Below are 19,642 nucleotides of genomic sequence, written 5' to 3' on the forward strand. Positions count from 1 at the left end.
ATAAAGATGCAATATAATGGTATAGAACAAAAAGAGATCAGAGAGATGGATTTTCCACAGAGAATGCGAAGTAAGCATAGACTACAAGTGGATTAATTCCTGCTCTGATCACCATGTACTTGCCATTTCTGCGGTCAAACTGGAAGACAGGATTAGTCTGCATTTCTTTCAAGGATATGTTAAGAAAATGGTCAACCTATATGCTGTGAGTTCACACTGAATTAAAACATTAAGGAGAACGCTAGAGTATATGGATTAGATATCATGAACGACTACACTCTGAGTCTCTAGGAAACCCAAGGAGACAAACACAAGTGGGTACTTTTCAAAGAAAGTGGATCAGTCTCACAGAATGATGTTAAATGATGTCACCATTCTCACACATTTAGACGTAACATTAAGATATTTCACCCTTATAACTGCTGATGTCAACATTTGGCAGCAGAGTCTACAAATCTGCTGGCTTTGAAGCCACACTACCTACAAGAGCAGTTCTCAACCTGAGATGCAACCCCTTTGGAGGTCAAATGACCCTTTCACAGGGGTCGCCTGATTTAAATAAAACAGTAGCGAAATTATAGTTATGAAGTCACAACAAAAATAATTTTAAGGTTAGGGGGTCACCACAACATGAGGAAGTGTATTAAAGGGTCCCCGCATTAGGAAGAATGAGAAGCAATGACGTATGGGTCTCCAAAAGAGCTTACCATCCTCAAAAGCCACAGAGTACTTGAAATAGTTGGACTTTTTAGAACTACTTAGTAGGGTGGCATTGGCTAGTTGCCTTGGGGCAGCTCTGGCCCTGTGACCCTGGGTACAAAAGAATGTAACATTGCCCAGCCTGCACCGTGCGTACCAGAGTGCCTATGAGCTCCCTGAGGCACGCACTGTGGCAGCCTGCCCTTGAGGCCTTCCTCTTTTACTGCCCATCACTGTCCCTGGCATGACGTGCTTCTCCAGGGACTGGTCTCTCAGATGGTCTGTGCAAAGGATGTGAGGCAAGGCCTCGTCATCTTCTGTAAGGAGACCTCTGACTGTACTCACTTCAAGACAGATGTGTTTGTCCTTTCAGTCCCTGGTACTGTCAATACTCTCCCACACCATGGCTCAAGTGCATCACTTTTCTTTGGTCTTCCTTATTCAATGTCGAACGTCACTGCATAGGAGGTGATTGAAGAGACAATGCTTTGGGCCTCTAAATAATACCCTTGCTTTGCAACACTCTAAAGAGGTCTTGTGCAGCAGATTGACCTAATATAATACATATCCTTAGATCTTGATTGTGGCTTCCATGATCAAAGCAAGGAAAAGGGCAATATGAAATCCTTCATAACTTCAATCTTTTCTCCATTTATCATGATATTATGTATTAGTGCAGTTTTAAGACTTTGGGTTTTTGTTTTTTTTAATGAATTGAAATCCATACTGAAGTCTGCCATCCTTGATCTTCATCAGCAGGTGCTTCAAGTTCTCCTCGCTTTCAGCAAGCAAGGTGGGGTTGTTGTCTGTCGTTGTCGACGGTATTGTTCTGTGCCATCAGTCCACTGTGACACATAGTGAGCCTGTGCACAGTGGAACAAAACACTGCATGGTTCAGCACCACCCTCCCGATGGTTCCTGCGCCTGAGCCCATTGATGAAGCCATGGTGTCAACCAATCCACTTGGCTGAACCCCTTCCTCTTTTTTGCCACCCTTCCACTTTAGTCTTGTGACTACATGTCCAAAGCATGTAAGAGGAAGTCTTGTCATCCTTGCCTCTAAGGAGCACTCTGGTCTTACTGATTTCAATACAGAGCAGTTTGTCCTTCTCCAGCACCCCAGTTCAAATGCAAATTCAATTCAAATGCACCACTTGTCTGCCAGTTTGTCATGCTGTGGGCTCTTCTGTGTTGTTGTGATGCTGGAAGCTATGTCTTTGGTGTTTCAAATGCCAGCAGGGCCACCCCAAGCACAACTAAGGAGGGACTAGACTCCCACTCTTGAGGAAGAAGCTGCTTAAAACCTTGGACAGAGCTTCAAAGCAGGCTCACATGTTGAAAGCCTGAACAAAGGAAGCAGAACACTGTCAGATAAACTGCATGTGGATGGACCCCTCAGGTGGGAGGGCCCTCAAAATGTGACTGCAGAGGAGCTGCTTTCTTGGAGGGGAGTCCACTACGTGGAAGTGAATTGAGGAAAGCCGGCAAGAGCGGAGCATTTGCTGTCTTCATTTGCTCATGGCGCAGGACTCAAGGTAAAGCGAAACAGCTGCAACAGTCTTCTATGATTGGAACTTGGAATATGTGAAGCATAAATGTAAGAAAAGTGGAAGTGCTCAAAAATGAACTGGAATGCATGTACAACAATGCTCTAAGCATTAGTAAATGGAAATGGACTGGTATTGGCAATTTAAAATCAGAAGGTCATTTCATTTTCTACACCAGGAAAAACACAATCAAGAGGAATGGTGTGGTATTCATTGTCAGAAAGGATCTCACTACATCCATCATGAAGTACAATGCTGTTAATTACAGGATTATATCTATCCAGCTTCAAGGAAATCCAATCAATAAGCAATTATTCAAATGTATGGACCAACCACAAAAGCTAGTGATGAAGAAATTGAAGAATTCTACCACAAACTTCATTTGGAAATTGATCGCATGCGATCAGGATGCATTGATAATTAGTGTTGATTGGAATGCAAATGTTGGAGACTGGTGGAAGAACAGTAGTTGGTAAATGAGCTGGAGATTTCATGATAGGATTTTACAAAACTAACAACTTGTTCACAGCAGGTACTTTTTTCCACAACACAAAAGGCAAGTACTGACAGCAGACCTGGTGAGCTGTGGTTGAACCTCAAGACCATCACTCAAGAGGAAAGCAGAAAGTCTTTTTAAAAGACAGGCAAGAAACAAAGGTCAAAGTGGAGGCCAGAAGGTCGGGTGGTCCCCTCGATAGCGATAGCCTCATTTCAAGGAGAACACACTCAACAAATTTCTAAATAAAGCTGAAAGGCACTTGTTAACTGTCTGCACTTGAACCAGCCAGCTTATGCCTGCAGGGACAGGTCAGTGTGAAAATTCTAGTCTCGAGGCTCTTTCTGGGTTATCATAGAAAGGCAGCTAACGGCTCACAGCTCTTTACAGTAGAACATCCTGAAAATGTGTCTCAGGCTATTTTTAACATTTCTCTGTCATAACGTGTTGCACACACCCAGGCTAATTTAGAAGCCTTCGGAATATGAATTCTTAAGCAATTGCATACAGAAAAATGATTTAAAAGGAAAGGATTTCATGGTGGCTCTTTTGAATATCCGAAGATAGGCATTTACAGTTTTGACAAATAGATCATTAGAATCACCAGGCTCAACGATGTGAGAAATGTTGTGAGCCTTTGAGGGTGGCCATGAAGTTCCTGTGTGTGCTCCCTCCCTATGAATCACCACTGATAGCACCCAACAACCTGCACTGGCCACAGGGCTGAGCAGATAGCTACGATACAAATTAATTTTAATCACTTTTGGTCCATGGCAGAAGACTGGAAGCATATAGCCAACAATGAATCTTACTTTGCAATAAACAATTTTATCACTTTTGGGATTTCATTAATATATAATGCTAATTCTTTTTCACACACATTCTGTTGTCTTAACAGAAGATAGCTAAGAGCATAATCATATAGGAATATTTCTCCCAAATGAGTACAATACAAGTAGCTAGAGAATTATCTTTCACTTCCTGCCTACTGGGTAAAAAAAACACATTTGAATTAGTGCTCTATTATTATTAATACTACTCATGATTCTAGAAGAAAACACAACTAAGAAAGAATAATGTTTGGGCTTTGGCCCTCTAGGAAAGGGTAGGGATTGAAGAGAGAACTCCAGAATTAAATGTTTTCCATAAAATTTGCATTTGCAAAGCACTAAGAAGTGTCAGAAGGATGCAGTAATCCCAGAGTTGTCTTTGGACAATCCTACTTAACTGCGGTGAAGTGTCTGCTGCAATGATTGCAAACTGAGGAAACTGGGAAAGATTTCGACCTGGCAGTGTTTTGTACAAAATGTGTCTAAGCCATCTATTCTCAATTTCATTCCTGAAAGGGCAGCATTTCTACAAAGTTAAGCAGTCACCTATCAACCTAAAACCAGTGGCTGTTCCTCTGATCTGGCTCAGAGTTTTGTGTTTTCAAGCACATCCTCTGACTTTTCACTTTTGCAATACGTAAAGAGATGATCACCACATGTTTCATCTGGCAAACTTTAAACCAAAGACTGGAGACCCATCAGAAAACAAAGAAGACCCTTTAATAAAATACATGTTGGTAAAAACCCAATAAGGAGATTTAAAGCAGATTCAGTGAGATTATTATAATCCAGTTTGCAAAAATATTAAGGCTATATTTGCAATGCTGTTACAATTCCTGAAACCAGGATTTAGATAAAAAATAAAATAAAACTGAAAGGCAGATTTTGAATGTTCTCAAAATGTGCTTCTTTATGAGCCATTTTATTGTCAGTGTCTAATTCACTGAATTTCCAGTTTCTCTAATATGACACAAATTTACAAGCGATGAAACAAGACAATAAAACTATAGTTATTAATTTTTAAATTATACATTCATCAAACATGTATTAAACACTACTGATGACTGCTAGCTAATATTTAGGGCACTACTAAGAGTGGCAGGAATAATCTCTAGACACATGTCCTTGTGTGTTATTACTGAAACAACTACTCTCAAAACCAAAGTCAATGTCACAGAGCCATTTTTAATTTATAATGACCTTATACAATGGGGTAGAATTGCCTCCTTGGGTTTCCCAGGCTGTTGCCCTCGTCTTTCTCCAGAAGAGCAGCTAGGAGTTTCAAACTGATAGCTTTGTGGTTAGCAGCCAAACATGTAGCCACTATACCAGAGGGCTCTCTTCATCTTTAATTAAGTTTGCAGATTAAAGATTAATCATGGCCTAACAAAAGTTGAGAAAGCACGTTGTGCTGAAAAAAAAATCATAGCATTGTGAATGAGGGGGAGTGCAGAGTGGGGACCCAGGGCCCATCTGGGGGAGATTGGATGTCTCCTAGCAGAAGGGCTGTGGGGACGTGACGAGCCAGTCAGAGTGTAGTATAGCAAAGGTGAAACATACAATTTTCCTTTAATTCTTAAATGCTTCCCCTCCCCCCACTATCATGATCCCAATTTTACCTTACCTGGATCGGAGAATGTATACTGTCACAGATAGGAACTGAAAATACAGGGAATCCAGGACAGATGACCCCCTTAGGATCAGTGGTAAGAGTGGCAATATTGGCAGGATAAAGGGAAGATGAGGGAGAAGTGGGGAAGAGATGACAAGGTCTACCTATAACCTCCTCCCTGGAGGACGGACAGCGGAGAACTAGGTGAGGGAGATGTGGGATGGTGTAAGATAAGATAAACTATTAATTATTTATAAATTATCAAGGGTTCAGGGGGAGGGGAAGCAGGGAGGACAGGGAAAAATGAGGAGCTGATACCAAGGGCTCAACTAGAAAGCAGATGTTTTGAGAATGATGATGGCAACATATGTACGAATGTGTTGGACACAAATGATGTATGTACGGATTGTGAAAAGAGTTGTATGAGCCCCTAATAAAATGATTTTAAAAAATTAAAAACAGCTATCCCTTGGAAAACTAATGTATGTAATGAGAGTTTCTAATATCCAATAAAAGTATCACTGTTACTCTCTAAAAGTGTTATAATATTAAAAGTTGCTATAAATTATGTATTCTGCATAATCGAAATATGTATCTAGGCAGTGACTAAATGCTGGCAGCCCATGGGTTATGAAGGAGTCCATCTCTTAATGGTGTCTTTAAAATTCCCAGGTCAGTCGGAGCAGGCGCACCGGTCCGTATTTAGCTGTCCAAGGGAAAGCTATAAGCTTCCTTCATGATTAAAGAGCTGCCAGTGCAACAAGTGAAGGCGATGAGATAAAGCATTTCAGTGCAATTGGGGCTGGTTTACTCGTTTCAAAATGAGGGCATTTACGTAGTTAAAGGGCAAGGAGTTGTTTTACAGGCTGGATGATCATAATCGAGGGTCTTCCTGTATATCAATAAACTAACTGCTCATGGTGAAGATGATGATGGCAACAACAGTGAGGATTACAATGAAGACAATTAGGGAGATTTTCCTCGGGATCTTCCAGCGTCTCAACATACATGACACCCAAAGCAATATACATGAAGAAAGCAGGAGGTGAGTAAGAAGCCAGGAAAGAAAAGCTGCTGACAGTTATGGCAGGGTAGTTCACATACCAGCAGCATCATTCAAGGTGAACAGTTTTCAGTGGAGCTTCCAGACTAAGACCAACTAAGAACAAAGTGAAGGCTATTCACTTCAGAGTTATTAGGAACATAAAATGTCATGAACAGTCACGGAACACTGGCAACTATGCGGAAAAACGATGAACAGCAAGAGATCATGGTGAGCTATAGTGCAGGAAGGCAAGCCCCTCAAGTCAGAAGGCAATCCGTACACAGCTGATGGAGAGCTGCCACCTCAACTTAGAGCTGCACATGAGGAGGGGGAGGTAAACACGAGTGAGGACTACGGGGCACGTCGCTGTGCTCTTGGGAAAGCCGCACGCGGACCAATGGCCATCATCTGAACAGAACGAGAGAAGACGGAATCATTTAGAATCAGGGCAGGTGAGCACAAGGGCTGTAATCTTTCAGCATCCTTGTTGAATCTGCGTGCTGAGAGATAACAGGAGAAAGTGGATTGCATACAGAGGAATGAAGTATTTGGATTGGAGGAAAGCTTGCTAGCAACCTATGATCGGCGGTTGACACAACCTTGCTTGCTGCAAGTGAGGAGGATGGGAGCACTTGCTGATGAAGATTAAGGACTGCAGTCTTTAGTGTGGATGACAAATTAATGTAAAGAAAAAACAAACCATCACAATTGGACCAATAGACATTATCCTGATAAATGTAGAGATGGTGATTTTGTTAAGAATTTCATCTTGCTTGGATCCACAGCAATTTTTATGGAAGCAGCAGTCAAAACAAGTAAAACATTGTACTGCACTGGGCGAATCTCCTGTCCCTAGTCCCCTTAAAATGGTGGACATGCAAGGCCATCGCGTTCAGGGCTAAGGTGTTCCTAACTGAAGCTGTGGCAATTTCAACAGATTCTTATGCAGGTGAGAGTTATCTACCCAGTAATAAATAATACAGAAGAATAGATACATTTGAATACAGTGCTGGTGAGGACTATTGAAAAGTGCGATGGACTGCCAAGAGAACCAACACATCAATCTTAAAAGTATGCCCTCTAGATGCAAGCATGATCAGACTTCATTGTACATACTTTGAACACGTGATCAGGATAAACCAATTTGTGGAGAAGGACATCTATTTGGTGAAGTCTGAGGGCACTGACAAAGATGAGAAGCCCGATGGAGTGACAAAGTGGCAGCAACAAAGGGTCCCAACCTAACAAGCACTGTGAGTCTGGTGCACAGTGTCGCTGTGAGCAGGAAGCAATTCGATTGTACCGAGCAACAACTAAAAGCGATCTCTGGATGGCTTTAGACTATGAACAAATTTTCCAAATAATTTTCATGTATTTTAAAATATGTTATTAAATACCATAGGTCAATGAAGCATTAATATACACATATTTTTGAAAACTGTGCTCAGAGCATGTGAATAAGTTTAAATAGCCAGCCCTTTTGTTATTACTGATTCCTATTTCATTTTCTTCTAATTTTCAGTTTTTATCAAACACTAAGCTCAAAAATATTTTTTAATAAATCACTTTATTGGATGCTCATACAACTCTTATCCGAATCCATCCATCCATCCATCCATCCATTGTGTCAAGCACATTTGTACATGTGTTGCTATCATCATTCTCAAAACATTTTCTTTCTACTTGAGCCCTTGGTATCAGCTTCTTGTTTTTTTCGCCTCCCTCCCCCCACTCTCCCTTCCATACCCTTCATAATATATATTTTTTCATGTCTTACACTGTCCCATGTCTCCCTTCACTCACTTTTTCAGTTGTCCATGCCCTAGGGAGGGGGTTATATTTAGATCAGCTATCTAGACACCACTTCCATTTCTAAGAAATTTTAAATCTCCACTTTACACAAGGGATAGCATGAATCACTCTCCTGCCACAAGCCATCTACTTTATAAATGTGTTTGCTCCCACTTACCTGTGTTTAATCTTTTAATGGATCCCCATGGTAAACTTTTATTCTCTTAATATGCTATCTTCCTTAAACTTTGCAGACCAAACTATATATTATGTATTTTAAAAGAACGTCGCATTAAGAGTGCCATAAGTTATCACTGTCTGTGCAGAAATAAGTGACATTTACTCAATGATTTTGTAATACTTATCCAAAGCATTTCTATATTGAATATTCTACTTAGCTACTGAATATCTTCCCTAGTAGACTGTGAGTTGAGCGTCTTGAGAAGAGTGAATCTGTCTTACTCGTTGGCATACCTTCCCAATCTAAAATATTGCCTCCAAAAATAAAAGAAACTAAACCAAATAAAACAATGATCAAAATATTTAGGTATTTTATCACTGATTTCAAAGATCGAGACATAATATAATCTGATTTGGAAGTAACTGAGTAATTGTTTACCTATACACAAGCAAGCACAACTGGGCTGTGATAAGTGTGTAAAGAGAACAATTCCCTCTGTAACATATCGAAATAAGAACGTTACTCTCCATACAGTATTTCATACATCCCATGCATATTCAGTCAAAGTCAAAATAGAGTTTTAATGTAATATGCCAAACTGATTACAAAATTGCTAATAAGAGAAAAACTGTCAGGTTTCAAAGAAGAGCAACAGGAAATGCTTACCAATGATGCCATCCTATACAGTAATGTAAAGAGAACCACACAGTATGGGAGCCAAACAACAACAAAAACAAAGCCCAAAAGAATACCAACAGACCAATGACAATCCCCTGTAAATAGTAAGATATTATATAAAATTACCAAATAAAAGTGCTTAAAATTAATTAAAATAACTGGTTATGAGTGTGTTAATGCTAAAGGAAATTAGATCTACATTTTATCCCGTATAATAAAAGAGAAGAAAGAGTTGACGAATTGTATTGCAAACTAAAGTAACAACTGAAGTACAAAGATATTCTAAATTCTTAGGGGAGCCTTCTATGGACAGTAGACCTAGAGAGCCACAAAAGGAATAGTTTGACAATTTTGAACATTCTTTGAATGTAAACTACCCAACAAAGTTAAAATAAAGAAATCAACATAGTACTGTGAAAACATCCAATAAAATGTAGCCTAGAAAAAGGATTAACATCCCAGATACCCACAACAATGAAAATAAAGTAGGATAAAAGAAAAAACCCTTTGTTGATTTTCTATTATGCTTTAATCCTTCATTAATCAGAAAACACTTCACAGAATAAAAATCAAAATTCACAAATACATTTGGAAGGATGCATAATCACATTTGCTAAACGTTAAAAACTTAAAAGTATTTATACTACCTATTGTATTCGCTTTGAGTTGTGAGGGAATTGGAATTTTTAGGTGCGTGGTTGATGAACCTTTACACTGGTAGAATCTCTTGGAATGTATCAAAGTGTTTATACATTTTGTATCAAATATTCCACTTACAATAACAAATTAATAAGTCATTTTTATAATAAAAGATTGTTCAAAATATTCACTGCAGTCATGATTATAGTACTGAAAAATTAGAATCAAACTCTCCAGACATATTTTTACAAATGAGAGTAGAGAACGAATGCTTTCATATGTAAATATTAAACCCTGTGAAAATACAAAGAATGAATGAGCATATAGTATTAGTACTTTCACATCTGAGGAGGGTTAAATGAGTATGGAGCAAGAGCAAAAGAAGGTTTTCATACTATATTTATGTTTTGTTTTAGTCTTGACAATTAGAAAGCGTTCAGTGGTTACTTATATATTTTAATATAGCCATAAATAAGAATACCTAGAGCAGTTTACTGAAAAGAGTTGCATAGAAGTCGATCCTTTCAACAATCAATGACTGATTAATTCAACAACACACACAAATACAACATTGCACTATGGATTGGAGTAGCAAGCAGTAGTATAAGGATGAGATAATGCACTATCCTCAGGATAAGGCTACACTCATCTAACTCACTCTAACCCACTGCAACCCAGTCAATGCAGACCCACAGCGAGTCTATAGGGCAGCGTAGAACGGTCCCTTTGAGTTTCAAAGACTGTAACTTTTTTTTAATTACTTTTATTGGGGGCTCTTACATCTCTGATCACAATCCATACAATCATCTATTGTGTCGAGCCCATTTGCACGGATGCTGCCATCCTCATTTTCAAAGCATTTTCTTTCTACTTGAGCCCTTCATATCAGCTCCTCATTTTTCTCCCTCCCCCCCTACCCACCACCCTCCTGAACTCTTGATGAGTTATAGATTATTATTTTCATATCTTAAATCTTCCTCTGTTGCCCCTCACCCAGTTTTCTGTTGTTCGTCCCCATGGGAGGGGGTTTATGTTGATCCTTGTGATCGATTTCTCCTTTCTCCCCTCACCTTCCCCTTATCCTCCTGGTATCTCTATTCTCATTGTTGGCCCAGAGGGGTTTATGGATTCCCTGTGTTGCAGGCTCTTATATGTAGCACTGTGCATGTTTTGGTCTAATCCGATTTGTAAGGTAGAATTGAGGTCATGATAGTGTGGGGGAAGGAAGCATTAAAGAATTAGAGGAAAGTTGTGTGTTTCAATGGTGCTCTACTGCACTGGCTCATCTCTTCCTTGTGACCCTTCTGTGAGGGGATGTCCAATTGTCTACCTACGGGCTTTGGGTCTCTACTTCTCCCCCCAACCCCCCACTCCCATTCACATTGAGTATAATTTTGTTCTGGGTCTTAGATGCCTAATACCTGATCCTTTTGACACATCATGATCGCACAGGCTGGTGTGTTTCTTCCATGTGGGCTTTGTGGCTTCTCAACTATATGACCACTTGTTTATCTTCAAGCTTTTAAGACCCCAGATGGTATATCATTTGATACCCGGGCACCATCAGCTTTCTTCACCACATTTGCTTATGCACTCATTTTGTCTTCAGTGATTTTGTTGGGAAGGTGAGCATCACAGAATGCCAGATTATTAGAAAAAAAATGTTCCTGTATTGAGGGAGTACTTGAGTCGAGGCCCGATGTCCATCTACAACCTTAATTCTTAACATATAGATATATGTACATAGATCTATTCCCCTCTCATTATATATTTACATATGTACATGCCTGTATTTAGACATCTATAAATGTTCTTTGCGCCTCCTGGTTCTTTCCTCTATTTCCTTTTACGTTCCTCTTGTCCCACCATCATGTTCATGTTAGGCCTTCATTTGGGTTTAGTAATCCTTGCTGCTACATTGCCCTTGGTTAGGGCCCACTAGGCATCTGAAGTCTTTCTCTCCATTGATTTTAGTTCACTTCTTGTTCTCTTATCCCTGGGTTGGTATCTCATCCCCTTCCTTTCTCCCACCTCCCTTTCTCCAGTATCCCTCCAGAATCATCAGTCCATTCTTATCTTCTCCGAATTGTTTATCCCACCTATCTTATTTAGATAGAAGACATGCAGAGACATTAATAAGCACAAAAACCAGGCAAAGCCAAAAGAGACAACAAAGGAAGTCAAAATCAACAAAACAATAAAATAACCAAAACCAAAAAGAAAGCCACTGATAAAAGTGGAAAAGCCTCTAAATAGTTCAAGGTCTCTTTGCTAGCCTTTAAGAGTGCTTTCTAGTCAAGTCTGATGGGGTCTCACATTCTGTCTCCAAAGTCTATTTTTTGTATTCACTGGAGATTTCACCACTTTGTTCCCCTTGCTACTCTGTTGCATGCCTTCGGTGTTTCCCTCCAGGGTGATGGGGTCAGACTGGCACATGCACTGTGTCTGCAGTGTTGTCCCCCTTAGCGCTATGGCTCAGTGAGGGACGTTGTGCCTCATAGTGGGGCCAGCCCTATGGTCCTCTCTGTGCATTGTCTGATCTGTGCAGAAATATCGTCCTTGGGGCTTGCTGGGCCAGGATGAGTTCCCCTCCCTCTCCATCCCTTTTCCTTTGTCCTGTGTGCTCTAATCAGATGTGCCCCTCTCCCCAGGCTGTAGGAGAGAGACCAGTCTTCAACCCCATGTGCCAAGATGTGACTACAACATACCGGCATGTACCAGGGAACCGATAGACAGGTGTGCGGGGCCAGCCCCAAACCCAACTATGTGGACACCCCCACCCCTTCGCTAGAAGAATGCACTTCAGAGGACAGCACTGAGACTGTAACTCTTGACAGGAATTGAAAGCCTCATCTTTCAATCCTGTGTAGAAGTTGGTGATTTCAAACTGCTGACCTTTCAGATTTCAGACCAACAGGTAAGCACTATGTCATCAGTGCTCCTCTACCAAGCATGTTGCCAGTTCACACGAAGTATATAGAACAATACAGAATTACCCCCTAGGATTTCCAATTGGCAAATCTGTCTCTCTCTCTCTCTCTCTCTCTCTCTCTCTCTCTCACATACACACACACACACACACAAACACACACTGGACTTGCTAAAAAAAAATACCTATTCTTGCTGGGGAGGGTAGACAAGGCTTTTTTTTTAAGTAGAACCATTTTTTAAATGAATACTTCTATCTTCAATTGACTAAGCAAACGGGGATTTAAGAATTTTCAAATACTGGGCAAAATTCCTATGATTTGGGGTCAGAACAACTGCTGCTCAATTGTTTGAGGTTATCCCCCATCCCTAACTTAAGAGCTGCCCAATTTTTGCTGAGCTGAGTGACTTTTAACCTTGATTTCTCAGCTATACAATTTTGATAGTGACCAGTTCATGAAGTGCTTTTACTGAGAAGTATGAATGAGATCCTTCGAGAATTTCATGAATATTTGCTATCTTCTACTCAGTCTCTTTGAACATGCTTAATGGAGCAGGATGTAGTCAGACTCCAAAGGTTGACAATAGATTAAATAACATAATTAGAGAATTTACTAGCATATACTAAAATATGTATGTCCTGCAAGTCCAAGTAAATGCAAAACATTTCCCCAATTAAATCTGAGTTTGGATTTCTTGTGGTTAGTGCCTCAGAGTTAATTCCAACTCGTAGTGACAAGCACAACAGAAAGAAACACTGCGCACTCTTACAACCTTTCCTGTGTGGGATCATTGCAACCATTTGGGCAATGAAACCCCACACCAAACTCACTGCCATCGAGTTGATGGCGACTCAGAGCAACCCTATAGGACAAGATGGAACCGTGCCTGGAGGTTTCTGAGACTCGAACACAGTGGTGCTCCACCTTCCTAATGCTGTGATCCTGTCACACAGTTCCTCATGGGGGAGTGACCCCCCAACCACAGAATTCTTTTCTTTTCTTTTAAAAAAAAAACCAACATTTTATTAGGGGCTCATACAACTCTTTTTAAAATTTTTCTCAGTTTTATTTATTGATCTTTCTTTTTTTCTTTTTTTACATTTTATTAGGGACTCATACAACTCTTATCACAATCCATACGTATACATACATCAATTGTATAAAGCACATTCATACATTCCCTGCCCCAATCATTCTCAAAGCATTTGCTCTCCACTTAAGCCCTTTGCATCAGGTCCTCTCATAGAATTATTTTCATTGCCACTTCATCACTGTCATTTTGCTACTGTTTTGAATCAGGAGACCTCTGTGAAAGGGCCGTTCCACCCCCACAGGAGTTGCGACCCACAGGTTGAGAACCACTGCTTTAATTCTTCTTGGGAGTATTAAGTCCCAGCTTTCACTCCAGGAGCAGATGGTGATTTCTGGCTGCTGGCTTTACCATTAGCAGGCTGATGAGTGATTACTATGCCACCAGGGCTCCTCGGAGGAGACATTTTGTTCCTGCCAAAGCACTAGCTACTTTGGATTGAAGGTCAGTAATTCTCCCAGATAATCTCAGCGGTGGGCAACTGTGAAATGTTCTAGCAGCTCCTCTGATGCCAGACAGGAACTTGGGTTCATTTTCACAGTTGGAGTTCCCACCTGTAGAAGAGTAAGTACCCAAGTGGTGCAAATAGGAAGCGTTCAGCTACTAACCCAAAGGTTGGTGGATCAAATTTATCCGGAACTTTCTGAGAAGAAGGCCTGGCTATCTGCTTTCCAATGGTACCAGCCTTGAAATATTGATGGAGTAATTTCACTCTGCACATGAGTACCTTTTTCTTTTTCACTCACTCTCAACTGTGGACTAGCCCCTCCTGATGACACGTTCAAAGTACTTGACGTAAGTCTCACCAGCCTTACCTTGAAGAAGCATTTGGTCTGTACTGTTTCAAAGACAGTCTGGTCACTTTTTCTGGCAACCCAGGTAAATACAATATTCTTTGTCAATACCATATTCAAATGACTCATTATTCTCCAGTCTGTGTCCATCTTTCTCATGCACATGAAGAGATTGAAAATATCATGACTTTGATAAGGCACACTTTAATCCTGCAAGTGACATCTTTGCTCTTTAACATATTAAATAATCCTTTTACAGATTTAATTGATGTCTCGATTGCTTCTTTGCATGAGTGTAATTGTGGTATCAAATAAAACAAAATGCTTCACAATTTCAATTCTCCCCACCACCGCCTTCCATTTATCATGATGTCCCTATTAGTTCAGTTGTATTTATTTTTCATTAGGCAGAATTGTGAGGATTTATTTTTTCCTTAGGGAGAAGTACAATCCATGCTGAATGCTGTAGCCTTTTATCTTTATCAGTAAATGCTTCAGGTCCTCTTGACTGCTGGCAAGCAAGGTGTGCCATCTGCATATGGAAAGTTGTTTATGAGCCTTTTTACAATCATGATGGTGCGTTCTTCTTGCAGTCTGGCACCTGGGATCATTTTTCTCAGCATCCCCTTGATTGCCCAGTGACTGCTTCTGGGTCTTTCTATAGGCTCTGCATGAGCGCTATTAAGTATTCTTCGTAGAGTAATCCATAGGTTGTTTTGGGATACACAATCAAATGCCTGTGCATTGTCAACAAACCACATCCATCTGATATCTACAATCATATAGTTCATCTCACATCCTCTTCTCAATCCAGCTTGAATTTCTGTCTTTTCTCTATGTATTGTTATAACTATTTTAAACTTATTATCAGCAAAATTTACTTTCATGTGATATTATGATTTTGTTTTAATAATTTACACAACATATTAGGCCACTTTTCTTTGGAATGAGCAAATACATGAATTTCTTCCAGTTGGTTGATGGGGTAGCTGTTTCCTATAATACTTGACATGGATGAGGGAGTGTTTCCAGCTTATGGCTAGTTATTGAAATATCTCAATTGCTATTCTGTCCGTTCCTGAATCTTTTTTTTCTTCAATATTTTCAGTGAAGCTTGGGCTTCTTCCTGTTATACTATAGGTTCTTGATTAAGATGCTACCTCTAAAATGGTTGAATGTGACCAAATTTTTGGGTACAGTAACTATGATTCTTTCATTCTTATTTTAATACTTCCTGCATTATTAAGCATATTTTCCATAGAATCCTTTGGTATTTTCGCTCAAGGCTTGAGTTTTTTCCTTATTTATTTCATTTTGAAAAATGCTGCATGTTGTTCTGTGTAGGATTTCTAACTGAATGTTCATGCATATTCATCATAATGCTTCACTTGTCTTCTTGAGCGAGCCTATAAAACTTTCAAGTCAGCTTTTACTTTGTCTTTAATTTTTCCATTTGCTTTAGTTGCTCTATGATCAATAAATAGCAAGGTTCAGAGTCCCTTCTGACATCTACTTTGATGTCTTCTATCTTTCCTGTCTTTTTAATGACCTTTTGCTCCCTTCATCTATGATGCTCATGATGTCATCCCAGAATCATCTAGTCTTTTATCATTAATGATCAGGCAATGCTGCAAGGCTATTATTGAGATATTCTCTAAATTCAGGTGGGATATACTCACCTGAATACTCTTATATTTTTATCCTACTAGACTTGTTCTCATCTTTTTCAGTTTCAATTTGAACTTGCACAATAGCAATTGATGGTCTGTTCCATAGTTTGCCTTGTTCTAATTCTGGATAAGGATACGGAGCTTCCCTATCTGCCTTTCCACACATTGAGGAGATTTGATTCTTGGGTGTTACATCCATGTGGCTTTGTTTACAACTACATATGTTAAAATGAAGGTATCTCATGATCATTTTAAAAATTCATAATTATTGCTCTAATAACATTTGCATATTCCCTGGTGAATTTTAATAAATGAGAATAAAATGGTTTGTTTCAAGTGTTTAAGACTTCCAAAATTAAAATGGAAAGCAATGTTCTGACTCAGTCAACAAGGAATATAAATTAGGGGATATATTTCTAATAATATTCTAACAGACAGACAAAGGTTATAAATATTTTAAATATTACATTTAAAATTAACATGTTAATGTGAATGAGTGAAAAATATTCACATATTTTCCATTTTCTTTTGCTCTCTGTCTTTAAAATATCACTACTTGTTTTCTCATAAGCATTCTAAAACTTTCAGAATACGAGAAGGTACCCACTAAAGGGAAAAAATAAATGGAATTATTTTTTCAAAACTATAAATTTAAAATTTTTAAATAAAACAACCTTTATCACCTTCAAAGTACTCTCCATTACCCTTAACACATTTGTCATATTTGTGATTCCATTCTTGGAAACATTAAAAGTCATCTGTTCGGATGGCTGACAGTACCTCCCTCATTATTTTCTTCACCTTCTGTGTCGTCAAATTGCTGTCCTTTCATGTCCCTCTGGATTCACGGACATAAAAAGAAGGTGCACAGAGTGAGGTCAGGTGAGTTAAGATGCATGGGGCCAGAGGGGCATGCTGTTTTTTCACCCCAAATTGGCACACTGAGATGGCTACATGAGCAGGTGCATTGTTGTGGTGGCAGAACCAGAGTCCCATCTGCCACAAATAAGGTCTTTTTTGTGGCACAGTTACTCTATCATTTCAGAACCTCTAAATAGAAAGCTTGATTAATAATCTGACCTGGTGGAAGGAACTCCAAGTGGATTATGAGTCAACATTTTTGTCTTTTTGAGATGTCGACGGATGTCTAGAATGAGTTTTATCATCAATCGGCATTTTACCTTTCTTGAAATAAGAAAAGCATTCATACACTTGAGTTTCTGAAGCATATTTTCCAGGCAGGAAATAAAATTTCACAACTGCATCCTGTTCTCTTAAATTGGCCAAAAGAAAAACTGATTTCCAGTGATATTACTTCTACAAAAAAAAAAAAAAATTCACTGAGACCAGAAAGAACTTTCCCAGGTGACGCCACTGGGTGCGCTAAGAGCAAGTTACTCACCTATCAAGAAAAATGCATAGTGTGAAAGTTATGCCCAGTGGGGCTTTTTTCTCCATTTGGGGGGCGGGGGTTCCCCCTCTTTATAGAAATGTCTTTTTAAAGTCCTTCAGTTTTCTAAAGTAAACTTCCCTTTTATTAAAATAAATGGCATTGCTGTTGAAGTGTAGACTCTTGTCCTTTTTAACAGTATGGGTTCGACCGTCCTACAAGTTGGATGCACACACGTGCCCTGTTAATTACTAGCAGCGTTACGTGGTCAGGTTCAACGACTTCTCTGATCCTCAGCTTCCTTATTTATAAAACAGTAACAGGATCATTCGACATATAAAAAACAAACTTTTGAAAGGCAAGGATGTTACTTTGAGGACTAAGGTGCCATGGTCTTTTCAATTACCTCACACGCATGTGACCATGATAAGTTGGACACTGAATAAGGAAGACTGAAGAAGAGTCAACACATTTGAATCATGGTGCTGGCAAGAAAATATTGAGAATACAATGCATGTGAAGTGAATAAACCAATCTGTCTCAGAAGATGGGCAGCCATAATGCTGCTTGAACTTCATCTCATTTACTATGGGCATGATGGAGACCCACCCCTAGAAAGGAATAGCACACTTGGTAAAGCAGAGGAGCAGAGACAAAGACGTCTTGACGCTGTGGTGCAACAATAGGATTGGACATAAGAACAGAGGGGGAGCGCGGCACGGGACTGGCATGTTGTGTCCTGTTTTACATGGGGTAACTGTACGTCAGAACAGACATAAGGGCACCGACAGCAGCAACAACCAATCCTACATATTTCATAAGGCTTTATCAATTATTCATTAAATGAATAACTGTACACAGATTTGTGCCTGGTGCCTTTTAAGTTTCAGGTAATTGTTAGTTCATGATATAAGTTTTCTTCTAGCTACTTTAACTTTCTGTGGTAATCTATTGCACTACTTGCTTGTCTTGATTTTCTCTGGGTGAAATATTGGAGTAAGTGTATGCTCATTGACTTTCTGGATTTTTTGGAACTTCTATGTCGACTTAATCTTTCCACTGTATCTAAAACATACTTTAAAGTCTTTACATCATACTTTCAAGCAAAAAATACCTCTTAATCATTATTTTCACACATCGGTATCTAAGGAGATCCTCTCAATCTCTATTATTTCTAAATGTTTGCCCAATAAGTTGATGTTGTAATATGGAATAATTCTTAATTACCTGGTTGTAAGCAAAAAATGCTTCTAATTAAACAACTGTTTTGAATAAATACAACTGTATTAGACATTTTATTGCTGCTAAATGATCCTTAGTCTTAGCATTCTGTGAGCAGCTATTTTTGAACCTGAAGTTCCACCCAAAATGAGGCACTGACATCAAGTAACAGAAAATATTGATACTGGTTCTTGGCTTCTTTAACAAGGAAACAGCAAAGGCCAGATATAAATTTCTTTTAAAAGAACCACTGAAAGTCCTTTACCTTTTTTTAAATGAGGTTTTCCTTATATATATTATTATTTATTTAATGAGTGCTGTTTTCTGAAACCTGATTCCAAGCTTTGATTTTGCCTCTATCAAAGTAATTATCTGGGATCGATATTTAGACTCATTAGTTTTGATTAAATACAAAGCTCTAGGGAACTATATGCTTTTTAACATGCAGAAGAAAGTTGCTATGTGATGGGATGTGCACACTGTGAAAGCAGTTTAATGCCCCGTTATGAGACAGTGCCTAATGCACGAGACATCTCTAGGTGGTTTTCACAGTATCATAGGAGAATTAACATAACGAATAATGACAAACACTTAAGTTAAGAGAATCACTGTGTCCTAATCTGTAGCTTGTAAAATCAAATTAGTAAATTAAAATTTGCATGTGCAGCAGTACAAACAATTCAGAACTGAGCTGTTTTACTAGTTCGTCTCCAAACTGAATAAATCACTTGGGTTTATTTTCAAATTATTTAATTTAAATAATTTTATTTAATTATGCAAAGCATAATTTACTTTAATAGTATAACAAATTATGAAAAATATCAATGAAAATGCTACTATAAGATTGTTATGACTCTTTTCTTGAGATGTTTAATCTGCATTTTTAATCAAAATTTGGAACTACCTGTTTCTGAAAGCAATAGCTTTTCATAATGCACCACATTTTAAAAAGATATACTAATCTATGTAAGAGAAAAAAACTGCTAACACTGAAAAGTGTAGTCTATCAAACATTAAATATGGTGCAAT

At 38.9% G+C, this 19,642-nt stretch overlaps 1 protein-coding gene across 3 annotated transcripts in view; it reads right to left on the reverse strand.

The window, feature by feature from the left end:
• LOC142461501 (thyrotropin-releasing hormone-degrading ectoenzyme-like) overlaps positions 1-19,642 on the reverse strand; it is a 294,642-nt gene that overhangs the window by 176,094 nt on the left and 98,906 nt on the right. The gene's annotated exons all lie outside the window — the stretch shown is intronic.

This window comes from Tenrec ecaudatus, chromosome 11 (assembly GCF_050624435.1).
Source record: "Tenrec ecaudatus isolate mTenEca1 chromosome 11, mTenEca1.hap1, whole genome shotgun sequence".
In the NCBI taxonomy this organism is placed as follows: Eukaryota; Metazoa; Chordata; class Mammalia; order Afrosoricida; family Tenrecidae; genus Tenrec; species Tenrec ecaudatus.